Source organism: Nomascus leucogenys, chromosome 8 (assembly GCF_006542625.1).
Source record: "Nomascus leucogenys isolate Asia chromosome 8, Asia_NLE_v1, whole genome shotgun sequence".
In the NCBI taxonomy this organism is placed as follows: Eukaryota; Metazoa; Chordata; class Mammalia; order Primates; family Hylobatidae; genus Nomascus; species Nomascus leucogenys.
In genome coordinates this window covers 17,588,417-17,610,797 of record NC_044388.1, presented here as the reverse complement: position 1 = coordinate 17,610,797, position 22,381 = coordinate 17,588,417, and the positions used below count along the sequence as shown (strand labels likewise).

At 39.4% G+C, this 22,381-nt stretch overlaps 1 protein-coding gene across 4 annotated transcripts in view; it reads left to right on the top strand.

Moving 5' to 3' along the window:
* TMEM108 (transmembrane protein 108) overlaps window positions 1-22,381 on the top strand; it is a 370,555-nt gene that overhangs the window by 69,908 nt on the left and 278,266 nt on the right. Inside the window, exon 1 of one of the 4 annotated variants that reach the window (XM_012508338.2) lies at window positions 20,558-21,473. The exons of 2 other annotated variants lie outside the window; for them this stretch is intronic. The gene's annotated coding sequence lies outside the window, so the exon portion shown is untranslated. Of the gene's footprint in view, window positions 1-20,557; window positions 21,474-22,381 lie in introns of those variants that run through there. One more of the 4 variants, XM_030816818.1, reaches the window with a different exon arrangement.

Here is a 22,381-nt window from a genome sequence, read left to right as displayed (position 1 = left end):
GTGTACATATACACCATGGAATACTATGCAGCCATAAAAAAAGAATGAGACCATGTCTTTTGCAGGGATATGGATTGAGCTGGATGCCATTATCCTTAGCAAACCAATGCAGGAACAGAAAACCAAATACTGCATGTTCTCACTTATAAGTGAGAGCTAAATGATGAGAACACATGGACACATAGAGGGAAACAGCACACACTGGGACCTTTCAAAGGGTGGAGGGTGGGAGGAGGGAGAGGATCAGGAAAGTAACTAATGAGTACTAGCCTTAATACCTGGGTGATGAAATAATCTGTACAACAACCCCTCATGACACAAGTTTACCTATATAACCTGCACTTGTACTCCTTTAGTTAAAATAAAAGTTAAAAAAAATGTTAGATCACCTCAGGGACAACTAAACTTCAATGAGCATAGTTGTTGTTGCGGCAGTGTTCTTCCATAAACACCCCTCCATGTTTCTGTCAGAATCTGCTTTCTGGGCCTTCAGTAACTAGTGCAACATTCCTTGATTTCTAATTCCTAAGGGTGGCTCAGAGTAGGGAGGTTGTGTAGCCCCATGTGGAGGTCAGATGTAGGCCCTGCCTCTTAGGCAAGTCAGGTCCTCACTTTTCTCATCTATAAAATGAAGAAAGTCATGACTTTGGGATGATGCACGAAACCACGTAGAACTGCTTGGCATGCAGTATGCCTTCAATATATTCTAGCAGTTGCTGTTGCTTTTGTGAAACCAAAGAGTTCATAAAAGTGATCCTATAAATAATATAATCAAAGAAGGATTCATAAGATGCTTCTATAAATAATATCATTTCTGTCACACACTCCTTGCAAAGAATTCAAGGAGAAAGTACTACTGGGTAGATGTTTGATTCTGGAATCTACCATTTAACAACTGTAACATGTCTGGGATATTTTCTTAACTTCTCTTAGCCTTGATTTCTCTACCTATAAAATGTGATAGTAATAATGCAAAACTTAGGGGTTTATTAAGCGTAGCAAATTATAGGATACATGTAAAGTACAGCTCCTGGCAGATAATAACTGCTCAATAAATGTTAGCTATCTCTGGCAGTTATAATTCACAGTCACAGCCTTGGATATGCAAAATAGAGCTTCATTTGTCTGTAACTGAATGTTTCTCACCTCTTGAATTTCCATTTCCACTGATGGCAGAAAACTAAATCTTGCCAATTTATGATAAATTCAGTAACGTTCAGGCTTTTTTTCTTAATCTCTAGTTTGAGTAAATACTCAGTTGATTTTGTATTCTTTCCTTTTGCTTTCTCCCAAAGGGTGAGGTCCCAGGGAGCAGGTGGTTTTTTGATATCCATATGCTTCTGTTCAGATGTAGGGCTCCTATTGGTTTTTGGCCCTGCTGTGTGCACAGCTGAAAGTTTTCATTTCTCTTCTGTCTCCTGGGATCCATCAGGGTCCTACGGATCCCTTTGGTTCCTTGAAGCAGGCCTGGTTCACCTGCCTAATCACTGACATTTTGGGAGAAACTCAGTGTTCTCTAGCACCTCACAGGAGAGCCAAGAACAAGAACCTGTAAGACAGCCTCCATTCATTTCCTTGCCCACACTGTGCAGCCATAGCTCCTCCATCCCTCAGGCCCCTGCTGGGTGCTGAGCTTTTCTCAGAGCTGCTACTCTCCTGGATTTCCCAGGCACAGGCATCTGCCTGAACTTACCTGGTGTTTGTTACCTGAGGATTCATCCCCTATCCACCTGGGCTTGACTTAGTGTGGATTGGGAAAGAAGAGTACTGTTTCCTTCTTAGAAGCCCACAAGAGGCATCTAACTGTAACTCTTTGTGTTAGTTTTCTATTACTTCCATAACAAATTACCACACATTTTGCAGCACAAAATAGCACAAGTTTATTATCTCACAGTTCTCTAGGTCAGAAGTCCAGCTTGACTCTGCTGACATCTCTGTGTCAGGTGGCATAGGGTCAAAACCAAGTCCCACTTCCAAGCTCACCAGGTGGTTGGCAGTTTCTTGCCATTGTGGGACTGAGATCTGTTAGCTGGCTGTCAGCGGCAGGTCATTCTCAGCTTTAAGAGGCTGTCCATGTTCCTTGGTCCATGGATCTCTTCCTCCATCTACAAAGCTAGCAATGGTGGGTTGAGTCCTTCTCATGGTTTGAATCTCTCCAACCTTCCCTTCTGCCTCATCTTTTTTGCCTTCCTCTTCCAATGCATCTTTCTCAGTAACTCCTCTGGCCTTCCTCTTCTGCTTTTAAGGACTTGGGTGATTACATTAGGCTTACCCTCATAATTTCCCTGTCTTAAAGTCAGCTCATTAGTAATCTTAATTCTTTCTGCAAAGTTCCTTCACTGCAGTACCTGGGTTAGCGGTTGACTGAATAACCAAGGAACAGGAAACCTTGGGGGTATGTGTGTGTGTGCAAATGTGTGTGTTTCTTTAAAATTCTTCATGACACACTCTTACCCCCAAACTTCCAGGACTTTCTCTCGTCCACAAGTAGAGGGATAAACTGGCTTGGCATATATTCCTTGAAAACTATTGCTTCTGCTAGAACTTCAGTTTTTGAGCCTGAGTACTTTTAAAAGTGTCAAACTATTTCCTCTACAGCAAGCCTGAAGATGCTTTGGATATGTAGAAATAAAACCAATATTTTTCTTTGTTATAGCCTGTGTACCCCATGGGCAATAGGTACAAAGAGGTCTCCCTGTCTCTTAGGGTAGTGGCTAAAGGGTAAAGGGCCTTCTAAAGACATGCCAGTTCAGTTAATCAAATGTTTATTGATTATTCTGTTGACAGTGCTGTGGGAGATCCTGCCCTCACAGAATTTATAAGCTAATAGGGGTGAATGTCATTTAAATACATACTTATAATAAGTGCAGAATATGGGAATACTATGGGGAATATGCAGTGTTGTCAGAGCCCGTAAGAGGAGGCTGGGACTTCCAATTAAGAGGTTAAAGCTTTTTTTTTTTTTTTTTTTTGGCTTAAAGAATGGGTGGGTTTTGAGAAATGGTGTTACATATTTGCAGTCTACAATGTACTTTCTATACTGGATTTCACTTAGTACTCACAGTTCCTTTTAGTGGTGGGGATTATACTGTTTGTGTTACAGATGTGGGAGCTAAGCCTGAGAGAGTTGGCTCAAAATCAGATTCCAGTCATTGACTGACTGAGATTGAACCCAGCTTCACCAACTCTAAATCAAAACCATGCAGGGAGAACCGCATGAGTGAAGACAGTGAGGTGGGCTAGTGTATCATGTAGAGCTAGCCTCCAGGGTGACCAACCATGATCCCCAGCTACTGGTACTCACACCTTTGTGTAGTTTCCTCCCAAACTGAATAGGAATGGCCTGCACAACCAATAAGATGTAGAAATAATGATGTGTGGGTTATGTCTGAGGCTAGGTTATAACAGATATTGCAGCTTGCAGCTTGCTTTGTTGGATCTATCATTCCAAGGGAAAATAGCCACCATGTTGTGAGGACATTTAAGCATCTTCTTGGAGAGGTCCATGTGGCAGGACTATGCAAGAGCCATCATGAAAGCAGATATTCCAGTTTCAGTCAAGTCTTCAAATGATTACAGTCCGAGGCAACAACATGACTATACCTTCATGGGAGCCTCTGAGCTAGAACCACCCCAGTTAAGCTGCACGCAGAAGCCTGACCCCCAGAAACTATGTGAAATAATCGATGTTTATTGTTGTTTTAAGCCATTGTGTTCTGGGCTAATTTGTTTCACAGTAATAGATAGCTAATACAGCATGGGGTTTAAAGGAGTAATTTTATTTAAATAATGTTGAACAGATTGTAAAAAACTTGCCTGCCAGACTAAAAACCATATTTTTTATTCTGATGGTATGAGGGAGCCACTGAAGGGTTTTGAACAGTAGAGTACTTGGAAAAATAGGCTATTGGAGAGTCTCTTGCATATAGAGTATTTACAGATTAACTGAATTCTATGTTGTTTGGGCCTGGAGAGGAGTCACTAGGAAATTAAACACCCCCCAAATACTTCCTGCTTCATCTTTTTTGGTCTGAAAATCTTAAAATATGTATCTGCCGCCGGGCGCGGTGGCTCACGCTTGTAATCCCAGCACTTTGGGAGGCCGAGGTGGGCGGATCACGAGGTCAGGAGATCGAGACCACAGTGAAACCCCGTCTCTACTAAAAATACAAAAAAAAAAATTAGCCGGGCGTGGTGGCGGGCGCCTGTAGTCCCAGCTACTTGGAGAGGCTGAGGCAGGAGAATGGCGTGAACCCGGGAGGCGGAGCTTGCAGTGAGCCGAGATTGTGCCACTGCACTCCAGCCTGGGCAACAGAGCGAGACTCTGTCTCAAAAAAAAAAAAAAAAAAAAAAAAAAAAAAAAAAAAAAATATGTATCTGCCTTCTTTTGCAATCCTAGGAATTGTGTTTCATTTTTAATCTTTTTCTAATTAGTGGAGATTTTTCTACTTCTAGCATTCATTCCAGATTAGAGGCCATGAAAGATAAAACGGCTTGTTTCAAGAGTATGCCAAGGGAAACCTGGGTTACCACCAGGAAGAAGTGTATGTGGTGTGTGTGTATATGTATGTGTGTGTATGTATGTGTATTTGTATATTTATATATATATATAATGATTACATTTCAGCCAAACACAGACATAGCAGGGAAAAGTGTGTAGTAGAAAAATTCTGATCTTGAGCCTCTGTTCTCTAGCCTTCTAGTGGAGTCAGATTACAAAGGGGATTTAATTGCCAGCAAGACCTTGATGTTAATTCAGCTGCCAAAAAAGGGATTGCTCATGATTTACCAGGCTACCCAGGAGAAATTAGGTGACACATCCTGAGTGTCTGAGACCTTTAGGTCTTGGGAGGCCTTTACCTGATCCTGGTCACTGAACTGCTATAGCCTCTAAGCCACAACCTTTTTGGAAGACTGATCTGGGTGTAATGAATATACTTTCCTTTTAAGTAGATTTCCTAACAATCCAAGTTTTGAGGAGGTAGTGAAAAGTGGCTCCACATCTTTGGATTTTGCTTAAACCTTGTAAGGACTGACAGATCGCCTATAAAAATGTTGTTTATAGCTGGGCACAGTGGCTCACACCTGTAATCCCAGCACTTTGGAAGGCCAAGATGGGTGGATCACTTGAGGTCAGGAGTTCAAGATCAGCCTGGCCAACATGGTGAAACCCATCTCTCCTAAAAATACAAAAGTTAGCTGGGCGTGGTGGTGTGTGCCTATAATCCCACCTACTCAGTAGGCTGAGGCAGCAGAATCACTTGAACTCGGGAGGCGGAGGTTGCAATAAGCCGAGATCGCACCACTGTACTCCAGCCTGGGCGACAGAGTGACACTTCATCTTAAAAAAAAAAGTTGTTTGTGAGGATGATCTTTCTATATCATGGGTACACTTGGCCTTGCAGGTGACCTCAGAGACTGTCGTGCCTGTTTTGCTTTGCTTGGAGTTCATAGGCAGAATGATACGGTGGAAAGAATAGTAGGTTGGAGAGTCTAGAGATGAAAGTGCTGGTTCTCACTGTGCTCCTAACTAGCTGTGTGATCTTGGGCAAGTCACTGAATTCCCCTGGGTCACACAGCTTTCTTGACCATAAAATGAGGGAGGGTTGCAATAGATACTTGCAAAGGTTCATTCTAATTACAATACTCTATAACTTGTGATTCCTTTTATGAACTATCTTCATCAAATTTGAGGTACTGCCAGGCATGGTGGCTCACGCCTGTAATCCCAGCACTCAGGGAGACAGAAGTGGGAGGATAGCTTGAGCTCAGGAGTTCGAGACCAACTTGGTCAACATAGTGAGACCCCGTTCTCCACAAAAAGAAAAAAAAATTGAGGTACTGTGTATCTCTGGGGAGAATTCAGAGTGATAAGCTGACTCTATTTCTAAAGAGAATAGGGCAAACATTACAACCAGAGATATTCCTTGGAAACTTTATGCACTGTTATTAGACACAAATACCTATTCGTTAATTTTCCAAGGTTTTTGTGTAAGATGAGTATTCCTTTGTAATTGTAAGAAATATTTAATTTCTAAGACTCATAAAGGTATGGAAAACATGAGAAAGGCTGCCATTGCATGCGTTGACAGTGCGTAAGTAAGCAAATCTGTGCCATATTGTTCAGTGTGTTTTATATTGTTTAATAGCTGCAGTTTTAGTATATTATGATTTGTAGCATATTCTTAACGTCATGCAGGGGGTGCAGCCTCCTGCCTAATAATCAGTGTGACCTCAGTTTTGGTGCAACATTAGTATATAGTAGGGTACTTAGGAACTGTGATTTGTAGCTATGACAGATTTTCTTTTTACGATTGGTAAGTACAGACAGAGCCCCCTTCTGGAACCCTTACAGGATAACTGAAATCCACCAATTAATCAGAAATCCTCTATTTTAGCTTCCATTGTAATTGCATCTCTTCTTCACCAAGCCTGTTTTGCCTGTTTTTTTCTCTTCCCTCAGAGGATCAGTGAAAATGCAATCAGATGAGCAAGCAGACAAGTAAAAAGGAGGAAAATCAAGGAGCCTAGATGTTCTCTGAGAGAGCTACATAAACTTAAACTCTGTTGCTTCTGGAGTTGATTTGAGTGTGGGGGAGGGGGAGGAAAAGAAGGTCACCAGGTACAGCAGCTTATCTTGTTTGAGCATTCAGCCACAGCTTCCAACAGTGAACAGATAGAAATAAAAAGTTGGTGCTGGCTATGTGCGTCAGGTAGTTCTACATCAGTCCTCCTACTGTGGACCATGTTTATACCAGTAGGTTATTTTCTACACTCCTTTCATTCTAAGAGGATTACATCCTCCATTGCTTTCTGTCCAGGAATCCTCCAATTCCATCTGAAAGGCATGTTTGTGACATTTCTAGTTGGATCAGGAATTGACTTTGACCTGTAGTGGTCTGAGGAAGTGTCGAGTTGCTGGGTGACCTTCATCTTGTTGTCACATAGCCAGAGAGTATTGTGAATCCATTGCTGATCTGTGTTATATCACAGGGCCAGAGGGATACTGAAATTTCTTGAACTAAATCAGACATTTTCTAAACTCTGATTTGAAACAGATACAAACTCCTGAACCTGCTGAAGCGAGACTGTCTCCTAAGGCTATGGTTCTCAAAATTATGTGAGCATCAGAATCTCCTAGAGGCTTTGTTAAAGTCCATTCGTTGTGTCCTCACTCCCAGAATTTCTGATTCAGTAAGTGTGCAGTAGGGGCAAATATTTTGCATTTCTACCAAGTTCCCAGGTGATGCTAATGCTGCTGGTCCAGGGACCACTTTTGACAGCCATTGTCCTAAGGGGCTTCTCAACATGGAAAGATTTGAAGTCAGGCCATAGTCCTTCAAGATTTCTCAATCCTTTCACTGTGTTGACTCAGCTTGTCTCTGACCTATTGCCCCTTGGGTGTGGGGGCCATAGATGTGTGCTCACATCCTGTCTTTCAGTTCCATAGTGCCCAGACAACCAAGATTGCGTCTGAACTATGGTAGCCATCTAGTCTGAATTTTTGAATGTAGTGTAAAAGCCAGAGATTTAGGGCAGAATTTATGTCTCCTATTGCCTTAGGAACATTAATCTTGAAAAAACAGTCTTAGGTGGGGAGGATTCTCATTTTTATCTATGAGGAATTGAAACTCAGAGTTTAAATTACTTGCCCAGGAAGTAAATGGCAGAGTTGATATTTGAACCCAGGACTCTGGCTTCAGTGATGATTTTCCTTCACCTAAGCTTCTCTTTCTCTTGGGTTCCTTTTGAACTGAAGATTTTCTTCACCCTTTCTTCTCTTCATGAGTCTCTTTAATTAGAGTGTGAATTATGACTTTAATATAGATATATGTGTATATATATATATCTGTATGGAGGCCCATTTTCCAACAGTTTTATCGAGTCAGTGAAGTCCTCAGATGTGTGTGTATTCATATATATTAATATATATGCAGAATACATTGCTTCATTTTTAATATTTTGCATGCATTTTATCATACTATATAATATGCATCTTTGTAAGATGCCCTGAAGCAGTTAGAAACAGGGCAAAGAATACATGTAGACCCCCAAGTGTAGTCAACACATACACAAACACATTATTTGTCCACCCACAAGGTGGCTTGTTCTTCATACCTTACAGTCTAAGAAAATGTCTCTTTGGTAGCTAAAGACTTGTACTAGGTTCCAGCTATGCCCTTGACTGTCATCAGTAAATGGAGTTGAAACTGGCTTTGCTTAGCCTGCTTCCACCCAGTAACTCTCTATAAAGGAGATCAGGGCATCACTTAGTTCTGTGGGGAGAGAGGTGGCAGGTCTGTATTGACACATTCATCTGTTGGAAAACAAGAACAAACCCTGAGGGCTTTTAAAGTATGTTCTGCAGTGAGAGTTTATATGCTTTATCCACATGAAGAGCAAGACAGTTTTTTTTTTCTTTCCTAAAGAAAACAGTTCTTTTTCTACTGCGGGGGAAACAAAAAAGAAAAATTCTGGCATCTCTTGCTGAAGGCTGTAATGAGGCAAGGAGCTGGATTGCAGGAGGAATGGTAATAAGAAGGAAAAAATGATGGTCATAGATACCCCTCCAGGAAGAAAATACTCTGGGAAGATATAAAATTGCTTGTTTTTGTTTTTAAATTATCAAATAATATGACAAAATGTATCAGTGACCCTTACTCCATTCCTCAATCTTCTTCCTAGTTAGATGGCTTTTTTACTTTTCCCTTCACTCATGTTTTGTGAGTATAGTCTTTACTGTCAGCAAAACATAATAAAGATATTTGTTAAAAACCTGTGACAACATTAGCTTCCAAGGGGGTCTCAGTTATGCCAACTTCTATTATTATAAAGAAACTTTCTGATGTTTAATAACATGTATAAAGAATACTAAAATTCTGTGTCGTCTAGAACTGAGAATAAGGATCATCACATGAATCAAGCATTCTTTTATCTTCCCTCAACCCTATTCACACATGGTGATTGGTCAGACAATGTTAATGTACTTAGGGGCCTATAAAAATTACAGTTGTCCAGCACCTAGATATTCCAATAGGAAGCAGAATGGGTTCTATAATTATGCAGTCAAATGTGTTTATCAATTGAGAGTAAATTAATTTGGCTAGTGCTGTTTTAAGGGAGAAATCAGAGAACTGAAGTTGCAGAAAGATATAGTCAGTTCTGCTATAAAGTGACATAAGTGTTCTGAGAATCACCATGCTATGCAAAATTGTGCAACAAAACCCACAAGATTTATGGTTAAAATGGGCTTAGTGGCACAACATTTAAAAACTTTGTCAATAAACATTAAAACAAAAATAAGCCTAATAAAAATGGTAACACTGTTAATATGGTTAAATAGTTAAAGAACACATAAGAAAGACTACAAGAAGTATGGCATTTTTCCTTGAAAAAAACCCACTAAGTTTGCTTGTGGAAGCGGACATTGGAAAGGTTGCTGCTTTTGAGTTATTATGAAGTGGTGGAAGGAGGGTTTTCCTGAAATTGGAAGGAAGGTTGTAACAGCAGTGTGGATGGATGGGTGGCTCATAACACTCAGTGAATTAGGTATCTGATAGGTGTTAGAGGCATGTGCACCTGCTTTGGTTCAGTTGGGTGTGGTTTTCTGCAGTCACCTAGTGTTTCTCATGGATGAAATCATGCATAAACCCAACATTTGCATTATACTTAAAGTGTTCCCTAATATATCAATTGTGTTGAAGCAAATTCATGTTTTCAAAATAAGCATTATAGAAGAATTGACAAGTCAATCCTCAGAGGATGAGTGGAAACCTCCACCCACCTTCTCATTTTTTAAATACTGATGGTCACCTATGAGTGATGAGCCATATGAGGATGACTCTTTTATGCATGTTTATATCATTGCTCTTATAAAATGTTAAATAATATTAAGAAACATAAACATTTAAAGTCCTCCTTCCAGCCCCACAAGACAAATAATAATTTTAGGCCAAATCAAAAATATCCAATGTATCAAAATGGCCTTGTCAAGATGACATGTCCTCACCCCACCCCTACCCTTGAGTTGAGCCAAATAGAGGCTGAGTCACTGATGACTGGATGTTATTCATTTTCTCACTGATGATTTTCCTTGACTGGTGTGGCAACTGTTGAACTGGCTCTGTATTGTTTGATGAAGTGTATATATATAATCATTGGCTCTGGGTCCCAAGGCAGTTGCCAGGATCTTGTTTGTTGATTTTCAGGATGTGGCTGCATGTACTGGACATTTCTCAGCAGATCCTGCATACAGAATGATTGATTCTGGGGCTTTCCGGATGTTCTAATTAGTGCGATGATCTTAGGTCCACTTTGGGAAAAAAAGGGAAGCTACTACTTTCACATGAAGAAAGAAGTAGCTCTACATCTTTGAGCCTACATTTGCAGGGAAGCCATGTCTAGAAAAAGCATAATCAAAATGATGTCCTTGGAGGGAGCACCTGGCTGTTTACAACAAGTGAAATCCTTGTCTTCCAATTAGAGGGGCAGCTGGAGTCTTATGTGTGCATTCAGGTTGCAAAGAGATGAGCCGTTATTAGATGAGCCACCACTAACAGAACTGCTGGGATGATGTAAAGTAATAAATTACACCGCTCATGTAAGTATGATAGCATCAATGTAAGCATGTAGGAAATTTTGTTTTAAATCTACATTTAGGTATCAACTATAAAACCCTAGAATCTATGGCAAGTAGGAAATGAGGAGAGTGTATTTTATCTCACACCTCATCTTACAATGAGGTGAGGCCTACAGAAGCAACAATGACTAGCCAGGAGACGCTGACGAGTCATAATGTAACCGAACAGTAACATAAACGCTAGAATTCCCAACTGTTCTTTTAGTACCATAGTATTGATTTTTGTAATTCGTTGAGTTTTGACCTCTTATTTAAGATTCCAGACAGCCTTCCTGTTGTTGTTGCTGCTCTCCTTTATGCCAGCATTTGTCACACTTGCTTGATTTGATTCCCTGCCTCCTGCCTTCATTTTATTTTATTTTTTAAAGCTGAGAAAAATGAGGGTTGCTTGTATTCAGGCCACGGTTACCACCAGTTGGCTTTATTTCTTTGGTCAATATCCTGTCTTCCATGGATAGAAATATGAATAAGAATAACCCTTGTACAAAGAAAACAAAAGTGCTAGCCTATTTTGTATGGAGGCCCATTTTCCAACAGTTTTGTTTTATCTAGTCAGTGAATTCCTCAGATGTGTTACTCGAGATGCAAGGAATACATTGGGAAAAACACCCCAGAAAATTAGTACCTTTCCTTTTTTTCCCAAAGTGGACCTAAAAAGAGTAGAACATCTAGAAAGCCCCGAAATCAATCATTCTATATGCAGAATCTGCTGAGAAATGTCCAGTACATGCAGCCACATCCTGAAATCAACAAACAAGACCCTGGGAACTGCCTTGGGACCCAGAACAAATGATAATCTTGACAATGAAAATCTTCAATGTTTATCTTTCAAGATTTTTCTTAAGCCAAATTGGGAAAAAATGGATTATGAAAAATACTTAGAATTAAATCCAATATTTAAGATATATTAAGTGTTCATATGCTATTGTATAATCTTTAACCTTTCAAAATGAATTCTAAAAACCACACAATTGGAGGACATTCATAAAAGACTGTTTACAGTGTCATTTAGCACAATTCCCACACACCAAGGATAAGCTGACTAATAATAATAATAATAATAATAATAATAATAATAGCAGCAGCTAAAACTCACTGAGCACTTACTAGGTACCTGGCATCATTCTTCATGGATTATATGGAACTATTTAATGCTTAACCCCAAGAGGAAAATGCCATCATTATTTACTCCATTTGATGGGAGGAAACTGAGGTTCAAAGAGGTGACTTCTTTCATAAAGCCAGTCAGCTAATAAGTTGAGGAGCTGGAATGCAAAGCCAGGTTATCTACTTCCAAGCTTATACTGCTAGTAGAAATGAAGGGAGGAACCAGTAGCACTTGAGTTAGCCATGCCTCTCTCACTGATCAGGCAAGAAAGGCCATGCCTCTAGGCAGTTTTGTTATCCATTAAAGAGAAATAAAAATAATATATGTTTTTTCTTTCTTACAGATTTGTTGTGATAATCTTAGAAGATAGGGGGAGGAAGTGGTGTTTAATGAATATCTGCTATATGCAGGCACTATATCAGGTATTTCACATAACATCATTAGCAACCATTAGCTGTTGCTGTCCCTGTTATTGCACAGGTCTCAAATTCACTTTTGACTGTAGAGTCACTGCCATTTTCAAAGGATGGAATCATTGCCATCTGTTCTCATGTGTGAGTTCTTGTTGCCTGTCTTATTCAACTGATTCCAGTGGGGGTGGAGGGTTATTTTTAAAGCAATACATGTTATTAGTAGAAAACTTGAGCAAAGGATTTGAACAGGCAGTTTACATAGGAGAAAACTTCACAGGCCATCAAGTATTAGAAAAGATACTCCAAGTCTTTAGTAATGAGAGAAATGTAAATGGATGGTCGGCCTCTGTGGGCTTTATCTTCAACATCATCTCATCTCGTCTTAAAATGAGTTATCCATTTGTAAATTGCTGATTTCTTTGGGGCATTGTCTTTGTAAACATTTTGTGATGCATCAATAATTTCAGCATTCTTCCACCCAAGAATCACAGTAAATTTGATGTTTGCCCTTCAATTTTAGCATAATTCTTGTTGCTTGGATAGGGGCACTTTGCAAACTGATGTCTTATACTTCTTAGTGCCTTAAACTAGATCATGTTTAGATATGTTATAACAACTTAGTATGGGTTTATTTTGGTGCAAAAAAATTTGAAATCCATGTATAGTTTTTTCTTAATATTCATTTTTCATGAACTTTTTGAAGACTTCTTGTATTTATTTACATAAATAAATGAATAAAATGGGGGAGGCATATTACATATGCTTTTTTTGTACCCTGTCTATGAAGATGGACTAAGTTATCTCTAAGATGCCTTCCAACTCGAAGACACTCTCCCCTCAAGGCAAATATCAGATCATCAAATCCAGTCAAGTTATAAATTAACTTGGGTTCAGCATAATCCAAAACATATTTTGCTAAGCACTCTTATTGTCAACTATATGAGATACCAGTGTACCAGTGCATTCAAAGGAAAATATATCTGTATTTTGATTTATCTGCATTTATTTATTTATTTTTTGAGACACAGTCTCGCTTTTGTCACCCAGGCTGGAGCGCAATGGCGCGATCTCTGCTCACTGCAACCTACTGGGTTCAAGCGATTCTCCTGCCTCAGCCACCTGAGTAGCTGAGACTACAGGCGTGCACTACTGTGCCTGGCTAATTTTTGTATTTTTAGTAGAGACGGGGTTTCACCATGTTGGCCAGGCTTGTCTCCAAGTCTCAACCTCAGGTGATCCACCCACTTCGGCCTTCCAAAGTGCTGGGATTACAGGTATGAGCTGCCGCACCCGGCCTGATTTATCTGCATTTAATTCAAACAGTTCACATTTTGACTTGGTATGCTGAAATCGTTTTAGTGTATTCAGACCATTTCATAGGCTGATAGTTTACTCTAAAAATAGAATATACAGCATCAAACAAATATTAGTTCTCAATGGAACAAGTGAGGTTGAAACTTGATCTCATGTACCAGGAAACCATCCCATGTGAGTGATCTAGTGGCTTTTAATAGGCTAGAGCTGAACAGTTTCTGATGACTGCTCAAAAGCAAGTCAATCAGTGAGTAATAGAGTTCAGAATCTTTATTCTCTGTTTTGTATCTGGACTGTGAACAACCTTTAATAAAGAGTACATTCCTTTCTGCCAGAACTGCCCAATGGAAGCAACAAGTCTATCTAGGCTGCTTATAAAAGCCAACAGAAACCTCCCAAGGGAGACTCAGACCTCAGATCATTGCACTAGGAGCTGAAAATTAGAGTGCCATTGACTGTTGTTGCCATGGTAATCACTGCTGACCCGGCAGGTTCTTCCTCGATAGCCTTCTCAACAGGTTCACTTCTGCTAAGGTGTGAGGTTCACTTCTGCTAAGAGGTCTGTGTTTGCTTGCTTGTGGCAAAGTTGTCATGTTTTACTCTAAATACAAAGTAAGAAGACGGGAGCCACCAATGTCTTGCACACAGTAAATGTTAAATGAAGATTTTTGAGGTTGGATTGGGTGCACCGGGTTTGGAAAAAAAATCAGAGGTGTCAGTCACTATTCTCAAAATGTCCGTGAAGCCCCCGTTGCTGGCTGCTGTTTCTCTTGAACAGTCCCAGTTGCCTTTTGGAGTAATCAGCACCTGGGTAAGGTTTGCAGCTCTCCAATCCACAATATTCTGTAGGTGTCCAGAGAGGGGGGAAGCTGTTTTAAAACTGTTCTTCTTTAGAATCTATTATGAGGCCTTTTTGCGGGGAGGAATAGCATGGACTTAACAGGCTTCTGAGTACTCATTCTATTAGGTTGTCTGGTTTTGGAGTTGGTAGAGTACTAACTCTAGGTTCTCTGATTTCTAGGAGTTGGTAGAGTACTTACACTAGGTTCTCTGACTTCTGGGGACTGGCAGAGTACTTACTGTAGGTTGTCTGGTTTCTGGGGCCCTCCTTTGGGATTTCTATGCCCATCCAGGTGTGGAAACTACTCAATGGTAATAGTCTTAAAATCATCTTAAGATTTTCCAGTCCTGAGAGTTCCCCAAACCTAAACTGATATTAATAGTCTTATCAGATTTTTGCCATGTGTTCATTGAAAAAATAATCTCCTTCATGTTAATGCATTACTTATGGAATTATTCTTTCCAAGAAGAAGGGAAAGATAACATTCAAAGTTTGGGAGGTAGTTTAAGCATTTGTCTTAAGTTTTGTGTTTGCAAAATACTCTTCAGTTGCCTCTCATTTATCCTTACAAGCCTAGCCACACCTGCCCCCAGTGAATATCCAAAATTTACTAAGAAATAAAAATTTAGTACAGGTGATTTACCTTAGGTATCGTTACCAGATTGTGTTTTTCCCCAGTGGAGAAGCAGATGCATTTAAAACTGCACTTGACACCTGAAAAATCGCTGTCCCAGAAGCTACTAAGTCCTTTGTGAAATCACAGTGAGGCTGCGGGCTGAACCACTGGTGGTTCTCCTGCCCGGGGCTCTGCTTCCCACAGACATAAGTGAATCAGATGTCAGGGGGTTTCAGTTTACCATAGGGGGTGTGTAAAAAGATGTATGATTATTTACTTAGGAAGTGTAGTGTGGGAACATCGCCACAGACCAATAGTAAGAAGGTTGGACTTGATGCTGGGCTCTTTTTCTAATAGCGTGGACTTGATCACGTCATTAACCTCTCTTACCTGTAAAATGAAGACACCTGCCTTTCCTATGCCACAGGTGGTTGTATCAAATGAGGTAATGTTTGTTAACATATTTTGCAGCCACTGAAGTACTTTGGAAATGTACTAGCACCATTCTCCGAGGACTGATGATCATACAGTGGCTGGAAACGGCATTTTCACGTATGCTTTTCCTGAGTCTAGGTTGTCAGGTGGATCCTTCTTAGGCTCCTCAGTTTGAACAAGCTGTCAGAGTGTATCAAAGAATACCAGATAGGAGGAGAAAGAGAAGTAACAGCTAAAAAAAAAAAGAGGGAAAAAAAGAGTAGGCACTCCCTTCCACCCACTCTCCAATTCCATTCAGCACACTGACTTCATTCAGCGGTTTTTTTCCTGCTTTGTATGCAAAGACAGAGCCTCTCATTAGAACTTGGATGAACAGTGGAGTATAAACACTCATTTAAAAATAAATCCAGATGTAGCTGGCTGCAGTCATCTGACAGAACCCTGATTCTCTCTTCAATAATGACGTTCATTTGTACCTCATTAATTCAGAGTTCTTAATTTCTCCAGGGTAACTCTGAAGTTTACTTTGTTTTATCTATGAAGAAAGGAACCACAGAGCAAATGAATAGTGTAAATAAGTTTGCTAGGAAACATTTAGCCTGCTTGAGAGGAAGGGCCATTTTCAAATGCCTTACTTGCATCTATTTGCATCCTAACTATCTACTGATTATGAGTGATTCTAATCATTAAAGTAGTCCTAGGAGGATTTCTTCTTGGTGATGTTTTATTAGCATTTAATTTGAACTCTAATAAAACTCCATTTTAAAAAACTCACCCATAATTCAATATTGTCACACGTCTTCCTTCCATCAGTATAAATTTGTTGTAAGGCATTATTATAATTAATTACGTGCCCCCAAATCTCTTGCATATCATCTGGTACAATTACAACCTTTTGAAAAAGATTTTCTATTTTCCTTTAGTTTCTTAAGATTGAAGTGTCCTGATACATAAATAGCATCACTAAGGCTTGTACTTACAGAAGAGCTGCCCATAAGAAACCAACTAGAGAGGAATGTAATTAGTTATTTCCACTATGACTAGATTCCAGCCCAAGATAGAGTCCAACATCTTCTAAAAACTTTAGATTCCTGTAATTGCATAAACTAGACTTTATTCATAAACAACTTCTGTACCATGCTTGAGATATAGTGAATACTGAGTATTTAATGAATTAAGGCATGAGTGGACATCTTTTGGGTTTTCCTTTGCCTTTCGTGTAGACGCCTTTTAATATCAAGCAGTCTGTATTATAATAGGAACTCTGCGAGAAGATTGTATTGAAAGCAGTGTGTTCAACCCATCTATCCACTCATTTTTCAAATAGTTTGAGGGACACCTACTATGGATCAGCCAGACCTAGAGGTCAGAGGAAGTCTGTGCCTCTGTACATTTCACATTTAGCGTTCAAGCCCCTTAACTTTAAAAGTGAGATTGATACATTATACAGTCTTTGCCTCCTACTGTACCTTGGGTTGCTGTGTGCCTGGTTCAAATCCTTTCCCAGCCATCCTCCTATGGTTATTGCTTTATGCCTAACTAGACCACTATTGCAACAAAGCAGATGCTCTGGGTGTAGCTCATCCCTCTTTATGTTTGTATCTGATTTTTCACTGTTATACTTCTGTCACATTTTGAATATCTGCGGTACTACGGATCTACACTTCTAAGTAAATAAAGTAGCTTTGTACCAAAGGTAACAGCTAATATTTTTATTATTTATCTATGCTAGGCACTCTTCTAAGAGCTCTTCTAAGAGTGCCTAGCATAGATAGTATAGATAGAGCAAATGATAAAAAGCATGGATGCATGCATCTAAGAGCATCTATGAAATGATTGTTTTTATTATTCCCATTTTACAGGTAAGAAAACTGAGTCACACAAGGATATATTTGTGTAACACAATTTCAAAAAGGCAAACTCTTGCTCTTGTTAATGATAAGGTCTTTTTGGCATCCCATATTTGTGAACTGTATCAATATGTTATCTCATTTGATCTGATACATCCCTCCCCATTTGCTCTCATAGAAGTGAGACAGATGAAGGTGAGTCTCTGCTTTCATCAGCTCTGCAGGTTAAGGACTGTACAGTGCTTGAACCCAGGACTTCTGAATCCTGATCTTGGACTCTTCCCTCAGAAACAAGCTGCCTTTCTTTTGCTGGTCTGGCCAGTAGATCTGTACTAAAGATGAGGGCCTCTCAATCTGAATGGGAGATTTGGAATCATGGGGACCTGAAGCAGTTAATGGAGGAGTGTTATAATAGAACATGTTTCATAGCCAGTCCATTTAGTCTAGGATCTAGAGTATTCCAAATAAACACCAACTCCTAATTTATTTTTTGCTCCTGTGTTGAATCAATATCTAGAATATGCTCTTGACAGCTCTAGAGCAAAAAGCCAGGTCTCTGACAAAAGAATCAGTGCTAATTGGGAAATAAATCACAGTTTGCTATAACTAAAAGGGAAAAACTCCCACACATTTATCTGTCATTTTGATTCGTTCTTTCATCCTTTGTAGTACATTTTCAGGGTCTCAGAGAAGCTCATCTGTCTATGAAGGTGTTCATGGAAGCATCTTGTTTTACATATGATGAAAATGGAGAGAGCACTTCTTTTGACAGGAAACTTCACTTGTTACTGAAAATCATCACAACAGTCATTATGTCTGGCTTTCAGAGATTTCCTGGAGTTAGGAGAACAATAGACAGTTAAAATGGCAATGTCAAGAGCATTCTGGGGTTTTATAATGAGTACCAAGGGAAATTTTTTCTCTCGAGTTTGTAAGAAAAAAGGAGGAATATTTGGGAAGCTGGGGATATGTGGAAATGAAGGGCAATGCTCTATTTTTTTAATGGAGTGTTCTTTCTAACCTTCGTAAGCTGAAAAAAATTTTATACCATGGTTTCCATGTTCTTGTTATTGAGTTGCCAGTGAAGAAGAGAAGTTTCTCTTCGGTTGTCCCTCTCTGTAGGTTAAATCAGCCCCTGGAAAGACACATTTGCAGCTTTCTGTATTTTTCTTTGATTAAACATCAGTTAGAATTCTTGGATCCAGTTTTTTAATTCTTGTTATATATGTACAGTGCTTCTGGGGCTTCTGGTTTCTAATTTAGCAGCAGGAGTTACTTCTCTTTTCCCTCTACCTCCAAAAAAATGATGACTCAAGCATTAGGAATATGTTTTTTGTATAATTCAATGTGTATTTGGATTTGCACAATTTTTAATCTTAATTTATGTAGCCCTAATATGATTTCTAATTTTTAATAAAGTTTTTGAGGTACTAATGTCTAACACATTAAAAGTATAAACTTCATAAACAATTTATTTGACCTGCTGTTTTCATTTCTGTAGTTTCTTGCTTGCTGCTAGAGCTGTGGATCGTTTTAAAGACCCCCATATTAGTTACACAGGGATACCTGAATGGTAAAAATAACCTGCTATCTTTATATTTTTTTGGAAAATCTAATAATACAAAGGCAATTATGAATTATTAACATGTTTTTAAAATACGAGTAGAACATTCCTTGTATTAAAAATTGGTCAACATTGGCCGAGCGCGGTGGCTCATGCCTGTAATCCCAGCACTTTGGGAGGCTGAGGCGGGTGGATCATGAGGTCAGGAGATCGAGACCGTCCTGGCTAACACGGTGAAACCCCATCTCTACTAAAAATACAAAAAATTAGCTGGGCGTGGTTGCAGGTGCCTGTAGTCCCAGCTACTCGGGAGGGTGAGGCAGGAGAATGGCCTGAACCCGGGAGGCAGAGCTTGCAGTGAGCCGAGATCGTGCCACTGCACTCCAGCCTGGGCGACAGAGTGAGACTCCGTCTCAAAAAAAAAAAAAAAAATTGGTCAACATTTTAAGATGCTATAAGGTGGAAATAAAAGTCTTCCTTCCTATTGTCTCAATCCTAAATATAATTCCTTAAAGGTAACCACTGTTAAGTCTCTGCAAATTCTACCAGAAATGACCTAATGTTCTATTTGCATACAAGCACACATACACATATACATAAATACCTATACACATATAACACACATCTATGCTTATATGTGTATGTACGGATACATATATGGATTCTGTTGTGGATATGTTAGCAATATACCTTAGACATCTGTTCACATCAGCATATATAAATCCATTTCATTTTTAATGGCTATATTGTATTCCATTGCATTGGTTTGTCATAATTTAGCTTACCTTCTGTTTATCAACATTTACGTTTTTCCAGTTTTATCTTGTTGCAAACGATACTGCAATAAATATTCTTGTATATATCTTTTTGCATTTTTGTAAGTATATTTGTAGGATACGTTCAAAGCAAGTGAATTACTGGTAAAAGAGGGTGTCCATTTTTAGCATCACTAAATATTGGCAAATTGCCCTCCAAAATGGCTGCCCTAATTTATACTTCCATCAACAGTGTAGAAGAATGTCATGTTTCTCCACACCCTTGTCAACACTGAATATGACAAAAATTTTAGTTTGTAAATAACAGTAAGTGAAAATAGTATCTTATTTTGACATTCTATTGCTGCTGTATTTAAGGTTCATTTCAGCAAATGCTTACTGAGCACTTACTGTGTGTCATCCCTGAAATAGGAAATGGCAATAAAAAATTGTCTTTGTTCTTGAAGAGCCATGGAAGTGAATAAGAAGCCTCTTTTTAGAAGAAATTCAAAGGTTGCAAAGATAGAAAAGTGGGTCTTTTGCACCCTACCAGCAGGAAATAGTTGTCCATAAAAGATAGTGTCCACCCATGTCAACTTTCAGTTCTGTTGTCGGCCTAAATTGGCAACTCTCTGCTTCTGCAACAGTGGCCTTGCTTTCATTTTGGAAGAAAGTTGGCTGCAGGTAGGAGTAGAAATGCCTATCTAGTAGCTTTAGTTTTTCTCCAGGACCTGACTTGATTATCTCACTGGTTGCTTTTAGGAGAAAGCACCCACTGTTGGCTTCTGTTCTGAAAGGGCACCAGGCAAGCATGGAATCCTATCAGCAGAGCAAGCCAAGAGCTCAATAAACTGTTTATTCATTGTTCAAGCTTCTCCACCTATATGGATTATTAGAAGAAGTATTTCATCTTAGGGTACCCAGATTAGATTATAGATACTTCAAGTATTCTTTAGAATTCACTGAGGGGAAAAAAATACAGAAAGCAGCATCAGTCATTTGGGACTGTGTTGTTTCCTGACACCAAAATAACCTAAATGAATAAACTACAATCTGTAAGTTAAAACAGCTGGTTTCCAGCCTGTTAAATAAAAACCAGAAGGTCTGAAGTACATGACAAAATGGGATAAACCTGGTATTCTGAGTGGAGGCAGCTATTGGTAATTTTACTTTTCTTATAGCTGAAGGTGAAGGAGATTTGAGGTTCTCCTAGAATTAAAATTCCCCTGGTGTTAGCCCAGGGTGGGACCCTCAGAGCTGTCTACTCGTGCCATTGCCTCAAGCCTGTGGACATTTTTTCACCCTGGGGCAAGAAGAGGCTCCAGTTTGCCCAACTGCTGTGTGTGTTCCAGGCCAATGAGGCTGACTTGGCAGCTGCCCTTTCCACAGCCAGCCAGCCAGCCCCTGAGTGTGTTTTAAAAGATAAGTGACAAAAAGCCAACCCCTTTTAGAGGGGCTGGAACAGGCTAGTAGTTGCTAGGCAAGTTAAAGTAATTCAGCATCCTTGCCAAACGTCTGCCAGGCAAATAGGGAACTTTCAGAGAAGGGGAGTGAGATGGTGGTGTGTGTTGGTTGCCATAGGAATGTTTCCCTGATTGGAACAAGACCACAGAGTGGGGAGAGCAAGACGGCAGCATCTACGGTTCTTTCTGCTCAGGAATGGGAACCCAGAGTGGGCAGTAGAGCGGAGGCAAGCCATGCAGAGGCAGGAGCAGATGAGACCCTAGATGCCATGTGAAGCTAAACATGTGGGGAAAATAAAGAGCAGATTAACTCAGGAAAATTATATGGGGAGCTCTTATGCTACTCTGAAGATCTGAGACTTGGAGAATTTACAATCCCGAATTAACTCAGGGAGAATTCCAACTAGACTCTGAAATGAATTAGATGGAGATTTAAAACAGGGCAATTTAGTGGGAAGAGATACTTAATTTGAAGGTAGGTATTTTGTATTTATGTAAATATTATGTCAGAGTATGCCTTTATTTTAGCTCTTAAGGTAGTAATTAAATGTTTGTTCATGAATAATAGTTTTTATCAAGTTCTGATTTATGGGGAAAAAAGCACAGTTGACCAAATTGTGTGAAACCTTGGACCTTGAAGAGACCCTCTGTGGGCTTTACTGCCGCATTAGCAAGCACCCTGTGCATCTGGTGGCAGCTTCCAGAATGACAGCTGAGGGTCTGAGTGGAAATAAGTGGCTTTTAGCCAGTGTTGAACCTTGAATGTGCTATTTAACTTTTCTGATTAATTGGTTATCCAGCTCCAAAAATAAGAGGTGATATAGCTATCACCTATCTCATTTAAATGGTGTAAGCATGGATGCTGCTCTCATTTGAATACAATTTTGGGGGTGGTTGGGGGTAGTATCAGATCTTAGGGTACATGCTATGATAATGACAGGCTTAATTATCAGTCAGTCAGTATGGTTTAGAACAAATGTTTTCTTTTAGATCACAATCTTAAGGAACATTTCTTTAACGGATAAAGTTTTACTTGTGCATATGAAGTGTATATATAAATTTATCATTTGCCATATATTTGATTTATGTTCAGAGGGTATTTAAAATAGTATCTTCTTCAGAATGCATATGTTGGGATTATATATTGCTGTTTCTTTCCTTTTTATGTGGTTTATTTTTGTGGTCATGTAAAAGAAGACTAAAGGGATGTGATATTTAGTCTCAAATATTTGAATTATAGTCACCGTTTTGTTTCAGGGCTGTCTCCCTCTATCAGTTCCTTTGATCTGGAACACCAATGTCATTTTTACTTTACAACTGACCATATGCTGGCTGACTGACATCAATTAACTAATCTGAGGCAAATTTGTAAACCAAATGCCA